The sequence below is a fragment of the Lepisma saccharinum genome, chromosome 7 (genome assembly GCF_977018435.1).
Source record: "Lepisma saccharinum chromosome 7, izLepSacc3.1, whole genome shotgun sequence".
In the NCBI taxonomy this organism is placed as follows: Eukaryota; Metazoa; Arthropoda; class Insecta; order Zygentoma; family Lepismatidae; genus Lepisma; species Lepisma saccharinum.
The window spans coordinates 88,071,692-88,080,027 of NC_139235.1; positions in this window are offsets into that span (position 1 = coordinate 88,071,692).

An 8,336-nucleotide genomic window follows, 5' to 3' on the forward strand; every position below is an offset into this window, starting at 1 on the left:
GTTTTTTTTAATGGATCACATTTCTAAATTTGTTGTCCAAGAAAAAAGTTTTGGAAGCCTGAAGGCAAATATGCTGATGTCATATACAGATATTTTTGGATGCATGGTGATTACTAAATGAAGATATCCTAAGTAGAGAGAAATTTTACTAATTTCTAAGAATTTTCCTATTATAACCAACAACAGGTGTAAAAATCACTATTGTAGCTTTTTTTTTGACCCTGTTAGAGCATCATAGTCGCTAATGTAACTTTCATGTAGTATTCACATTAACTTCTGAACATGCAGAATGCTGAGAGTGGCAAACTAACTCAAATTAACGAATTGCAAAGTTCAGTATTAATTGCATATTGCAAACACACAACTTCCAATTTGTAAACATTTTTGGCGAATAGTTACATTGAATTATAATATTTCCCCCCCCCTTTTTTTTTTTCCAGAATTTAAACTTTCATTAAAATACGTTCTTTCACCATGTGTTCCGTAGAATGTAACCTGTGCAGGTGATTAGGAACCAAATGGTGCATGCTGTGCACAAGAAAAATGAATTCGAAGACTATATGCTGATTTTGCAATGACGTCTTCTCAGAAGGATGGAATGTAAACACTAGGGACAGGACCGATTAATCGGTACTCGATCGGTATCGACTGATATAACCAAATCGATATATCGGTTAAATTACCGATCTGATAAATCTGTAAATATCTTATAATTTAGTGCAATAACTTGCCCTTTTGTTAGGATTGTTTTGAATATAAACACATAATCTTCATGCCCTACTTTTTTTTAAAAAGTAAATGTCTAAATATGTAGCTTCTTTTCCATTGCAGTCGCCTGGTAACATATATTTATTAAGGAGGGCAATGAACCAATCAGGTTCTTTAGGTGCCATTTGTAATTTTATATCGGATCGGTAAATTTTATATCGGGCCATCCCTAGTAAATACAGGAGAGATGTAAAAATATTGTAAGGAAAATTACCACTTGTCATGTTCATTCATTTTGTTTTATGCAAATCAAGATGCACGATTGAAAGAAAATGCCAACGAAACATTGGACAACCTCTGCAAACAACATCCATTCCTGAAAAAAAACATGTTGGACATGAGAGAAATAGAATGAAAGTAGCAATGGTTAATTTGGTAATATTTGTGCATCCCACTGTACAAAGGTCCAACTGTATCCTACAAAATCACAACATGGCACCATCGTCTATGTTTAGACCTGAACACGAGAGGTGTAGTTCCATTGCATCTAGGTACTGTGTGTTATATTTGTTTCCTATGCATCTACAGTAGATGAGAAAGCATTCTTTCTTTACCCTATTTTAACTGGTGTTTTAAATATAAGTTGTTCATGTGTGACTTGTACTTAACTCATTCCCACTTTTACATATTTGCCATCTTTTTTGTTTTGTAAATATAATTAGAAAAAATATTTTAAGTTTGTAATAAGTAATACATATAGCAACATCTGGTACTGAAGTTAGAAAACTGAACTGTTAACTTAAGGTAAGAAAGTTGCACATATTTGTAGCCAAATGTCACAGTAATTTCAAATTGTATCGATGATAAGAATTTAGTATCCATATGGAAATTGTCTGTCATGCCCATAACATATCTCACTTGTGGGGGAAGGATCATTGTTGAATAGATAAAAATCTTGTCTTTTTGCAGATGTTGATTCTGAATCCAGTCTAAATGGACATTGACATGTAGAATAGTTGATTTTGCTCAGAGCACAAGATGTGGTACAGTGACTGACTAGCAAAGTTAATGTTGCGCTAATGCCAAGAAAATACCAATATAAGATTGACTCATATGGTTATTCAACATACAATGACGAATGTGTGTGAAGGGTTTATTCAGCTACTCAATGTATATAAGCATGGCTCTGTCGCAGAAAAAGAAATACATGCTTAAAAATACATTTTACAAAAGCTTTTTACATGAACAATCAATCGGCAGATTAGATGTTGATTGATACTGTAGACAGGGGTAGACAAAAAGAAACATAATTTAGACACCAGCACGTTTTACGTGGAAGACAGTTTTTTTTTCTGTTTTCAAATACGGACCAAGAATACACTGTATGAAATGTAATCTTGAAACGTTTAATTTATTAATTAATACAAGTTTGGATTGAAAGTAAGTAATTCTTGCTCCGGAGTGGCCTTCCTAAAAGACACTCAACTGGTAACAGAATTAATAATTAATAATAATAATATAATTATGCAGTACATTCTAGTACATGCCCAACTCTACCATATCGTTGCAGATTTTACAATTTGTCTAGCAGCCGTACAAAAGATTATAATGCCATGTTTGTTATTTTGATTTGATGATACACAAGAAAAGGACTCATAGTGTACTCATATGAAAATTTCCATAAGCGAACTCTAAGTAAAAATTTCCAACTGAACTTAAAAATTCAGACACCAGGTGAAAATTTTCAGGTGACATGGCAACCAGGACCTCTGTATTTTTTCTATCCCTGTTGATAGATGAATTTGAATTTTTTTACCTCCGCCTGCTGCTCTGCGAGGGTCACATGGCAAGTCCACTTTATACACAAAGGCTAATTGGGGCTTTTTAAAGTGGAATTCGAACCACTATGTTACCTCCACCATGTATCGAACACAGGATCGCTTGATTACAAAGTGATTGCGATACCACTACACCATACTGATAGAGTATTGTTTATTAGATTCATCTTTACAAACTAATGTAAAATTAAAGTTTGGAATTCATAATGAAAATATCAAGGGTGGAAGTGTCACTGCGCAGACATCAAGTTATTGAGAAATGGCTTATCTAAAAATTTTCAGTCTGCCCTTCATAAGGAACATGGAAAAATGGGTAAAACTTATTATTACAATTTGGTTAAAACTTCTCACGAAGTCTCCTGTCATTATCAAAGCTGCTGCCATAAGGTTGGTTAGGATGGTAGAAAATTTGATACAAATTAAGTTTCCATGTGAACTTGAAGATATCGCTTCAACTTTTCAATCTACACCAAGCGATGTTTCCAAAATTTTGTAACTATTAAATCTGCCATAGTGAAACACATTGATTGTTTTCACCTAAATGCAATACCAGATATCTGCTATGAACATTGCAGCCCCCAAGCTTTAAATTTATGAGAGTTATCATGGGGATAAAATGAGTCACTTCCTCTCTTTTTATCCCTCGTAAAGCACATACTGAATTTGAAAGGTTGTTATTGCCAAATTGTAGTGCAAGTAATGCCGTAACACCCCTTTTGACTTTCAATTCCTGAGCTCCAAAATAGGTGGTGTACATATGGTTTTGAAAATGTCAAAGATGTGCAAAATATACGAATATCTTTACTGATAATTTTCAATTGTCCGTTCGTTATCTCAAGACAACACACCAAGTATAATCCAGAGCTCAAATTCTGCCATGAGTATTCCCACAATAGTATTTTTTTCCTTTGAAAAATGCAGTAATAAGAGCTTACAGTTGATGCAGTCCTTGACTCAACATATGTATGTACCATGTGAATCATTTCCACCTTCAGTTTGCATAAACTAAATTTTACTTTGGGCTGTTAACGAACTACCCAATTATAAGTTGGGGTTTTCAGTTTGTCAATGTGAGACTGGCATCACAGGATTCAGTAAATCAACATTCTGTAAGTAGTTTTTCCTTCTTACTGCTGGAGAATTTTTTGAATGAAAATTTGATTTCAAATTTCAGTCCATGGCATGATGTCTCGGCAAATATCATCTGGATTACTAATTTTCAGTCTGTGTTATCCAACTGTATGAATATTATTAGTTTGAATTATATATATATATATATTCCATGTTAGTGAAATATTGAGTCTACTTTTAAAGTTAGACCTGCATTTATCAGGTGACACAGTTGCATTTCTTTGGTAACTAGAAAGAGAAAATAAGAGAATAAAATAATAATTAATAGCATTGTTTTTGTAAAGCACAGTTGTCTGTGTAATTTTTGTAGATAAGAATTTGCAATGCAAATTTTTTGTATGATAAATATGCTGATAGCTTTCATAGAAATCCTGACAATATTACTACATTTTGCGTGAATATGACTAATGTAAATACGTCAAAATTGAGTTGAAAAATTTTGATATTGTAGTATGTTTACAAATGTTGTTGATTAATATGTAAGTGTTGTGTTGAAATGCTCTATTGTGTAAGAGTAATTAACAAAGAAAAGTAATACATACATTCAGAAATGGATATTTCTTTGATTTCGGAATGGTTAATGTTATTTTTTGTTATTTTAAGGAATGGAGAAGTAAATAAACGAAAACCATTAGTTGCACATAAATAACATGAATTCAATAAGCTTGCAATTATTTTGAAAAAAGGGGGGTTATTAAAGCCACTTCTCAATATTTGTAAAATGAAAACAGTCCAGCACGGAATAATTAACTTTTAATGGATGGACAGGAAAAGGTTTTCCCAGCACCACGCAGCAACAATTAACTTGATATTTCATTTCAGTTTTGTCTTTTTTGTTCATTTGTATGCATATGAAGGTGTGACATGCTCAAATTACAAAACAATATTCCTTGCTACTATTATTAACAAGCGGAGTTTCAAAAAGTCATTTTTTTCCCTCTGAGGTCTATGGGATAGATCTTATAAAATGGGCTATAACTCCTCAACCAGCACTTTTTTCTGATGTATTTAATTTTTACATGCGATAATGAGAACAAAAGAATACTTAACAATTTGGTACAATTAGGAGTCCAAGGGTAAAGGCCCAATTTCGAAAATGTTGCATAATTTCTCTTTTTGCCAAATTGAGCAGATGGGCATTACGTATCCCTAGAGAGTGGCCTTTTTTCATCTTTCCGTCCAAATTTGGTACAGCCAACATCAATACATTACTACTTTTTTTTTCTCCAAGAAGTATCAGCCTATTGTCAGTGCAGCTATGGATGGTTGTAGGAACATACCGCACCTACATACTACATTTTTTTTATTCACTTCAGTCTATTGTGATTGCCACAGGGGCCAATACAATTTATTTATTTTTAAATTGAATTTATTCTTCCACTAATTTCATTATTGGTAGGTACAATGTATAAATTTCACATCCGCTAAAAGCCCTGTCATTCCGAAAGAAAACAAAGCCAATTTCATCATCAACAATTAGTTCTCAAGCTAAGGCTTTTTTTGTACATTGTGACAAGTGTGGAAAGTTCCCATCTGGAGAGGCTATGCATGTGCAAGGTTCCATCCGCCAAAGATTAAGATATGATTCAACGCATACGATTTTAGAAAACTTCCTATACCACATGCGGGAAAAATTATGGTAATATCCAACTTACCTTGTAGCCAGCAATTAAAAGACTGGCACAAATAAATTAAAAACTCATTTCCAAGCTTTCGACCCACTCTCGGGGTCAACATCAGGGAGGAAAACTTGCAGGTTGGGAGAGGAAGGAAGTGATTTCGTCCTTGAGAAAGGACCAAAAGTTTGGAACTGAGTCTTTAACATCATATTTATTGCATTTAAAACTATATAAATTTTTAAAACTGCCATTTGTTTCAGCTGATAAATTACAATGATGAACAATACTTTTTGGCATCATCGCTGATTTGCTAAATGTTGTGCATTTTTAAACTTTTTTTTGAGTTGAGCATGCTCGCTTTTACGATGCAATGGTGTCATGGAAAGTTGAATGTTCAAACTGCAGAGAAGAACCACATAATCTAGGTATATGTATTAATAATTATAAAGTATGCTTAAACACACAGGATTAATCTTTATTTGACCTTGTTGCCGATGGGGGAAGAGGTGGGTCTGAATAGAAAATGAAACATTAAATTATTATTATTATATTTATTATTTTTTGTTCTAGATATTGGACTGAGCAATTTTTACTCCTAGAGAAAACATTTCAAGAAAATAATACTAAGATATGCTTTGTATATACAAGGGGTACCAAGAAAATGTATACGCACTTTGAATGATTATAATCAGTGTTTATTAAGACAGTTAATTTTCAAAATTTAATATAATCAACAGACATGAATATTTTTCCTTGTCAACATCTGTTTTCAAACTGATAATCATTCTTGTTCACACACTGCTGGAAAAGCGAAGAAATGGGATCGCAAACATCAAGAATAATTTCGTTTGAAATTTTTACGTATTCTTGTTCAATCGGTGCTTTCATTTCCTCAACTCTTGCTGGTTTTGTACTGTAAACTTTTATTTTTTATATATCCAGAAACAAAAAGTCCAGTGCATGAGGTCTGGTGAATGCAGAGGTCACTCTTCTGAACCTCATTGTCCGATCCATATGTTTGGCATATCTTGCCAAATATGACTAACAAAACTGCACTCCCTGGTCTGGATGATCTGTATTGAGACCATGGAGTCTTTGCATTCCAACGCTTCAATTCTTAGTGCTTCAATATTCAATGGACGCTTGATTTTGTAATTCCTAACTCGCGACCCATTTTCCGCACAGATTTTCTTGAGCTCTGAGGATACATTCCCATCAACTTTTCTTGTTTTTTGGGGATCTTTGATGTTAGCACTCTTCTGGAACATTTCTTGTTGACATTCTGAACAGTTCTATCTGCTTCATTTCGTCTGATGGCAAGTCGTGTAGGTGGATCTACTTAAAATTCTCTCCTAAACTGTATTTGCTCTTCAACTGCATTTTAAAAATACCAGGAGCTCTTTAGGATAAATATCCTTTGTCCAAATCTTAGTCTGCCTTCACCTATTACTTTAATCAAGAGGAACGAGGGTCACTATTTATATTTTGAGCCTTGGCAACACTGATTGAAGTTAGGTGCGATTTTACGTTTGCACCGAATCGTCGGGCATTATTGACGATAACGTACTTCAAATGTTTTGTCAATAGCTTCATTTGTGTTGTTTATGTTGCCTTGGAGATTGCGCGACAACAATAAAATGGAATTAACTAGTGAACATTTTCGTGCGATGATTTTTTACGATTTTCGACGTGGATTATCAAGACAAGAGTGCATCGATCAACTTACTTCCACATTTGGCGATGAAGCCCCATCCTTTGCCACTGTGAAACGCTGGTATAACGAATTTAATCGTGGCCGCCATTCGCTCACCGACGAGATTCGCGAAGGTCGTCCAAAATCAGTTGTTGTTCAAGAAAACATTGATGCTGTGCAAAACCTAATACTGCAAGATCGTCACGTGACATACTGTGAGATTGAGGCAACCATAGGCATTAGTTCCACCAGCATATATAAAATATTACATGATCATTTAGCTGTGAGAAAGGTATGTTCTCGTTGGATCCCACACAATTTGACAAAAACTCAAAAAGACGCTCGCGTCAATTGGTGCAAACAAATGCTCAATAAATACAATCGTGGTGCTTCAAAAGACATATATAAGATTGTAACAGGTGACAAATCATGGATATATGCATTTGAGCCGGAAGGTAAACAGCAGTCGACCGTATGGGTGTTTCAAGATGAACCCAATCCAACAAAAGTTGTTCGCGCTCGAAGCACATCGAAACAAATGGTCGCCTGTTTTTTCGGGAAAACTGGTCATGTGGCAACTGTGCCTTTAGAGGAACGTAGAACGGTCAACTCTGAATGGTACACAACAATTTGTTTGCCAGAGGTCTTCGGTCAAATACGGAAAACAAACAAACGCCGTCGGATCATTCTTCATCAAGACAATGCCACTTGTCACACATCTGGTCTAACAACCGACTTTATGAACAGTCAAAAAATCGAATTGGTGGGTCATCCGCCGTACAGTCCTGATTTGGCACCCAATGACTTCTTCTTGTTCCCGAATGTCAAGAATAAATTGCGTGGACAACGATTTTCGTCGGCGGAAGACGCCGTTGATGCGTTCAAAAACCATATTATGGAGGTGTCTCAAGAAGATTGGAAAAACTGCTTTGACAAATGGTTCGAACGAATGCAAAAGTGTATTGACCATAAAGGAGAATACTTTGAAAAATAAAATAAAGCAGTTTTCAATGCCAAATTCCTGTTTTTTCATTGTTAGGCTCAAAATATAAATAGTGACCCTCGTATAATTGAGTGAAGATAGAGAAGAGGCTCATTTAATGCCCTCTATACACTGTTCATTATCCTGTCACCTCCGTCGATTGTCTCTAGTTATCCCAGGAATGTGCTGCATTTCCTAATGGCTCTGTGCTGAGGTGGTACGGGAGGTACACCTCGCCAGTTGAGGACTGGAGGAGTAATAACCTCTAGTCCGGCAGAAGTATAAAAGTGTCCGGAAGGGCACATCTCTCAGTTAACTCAGTAATTCGTTTGATACACTTGAAATCACACAGGCCCTTTATATTG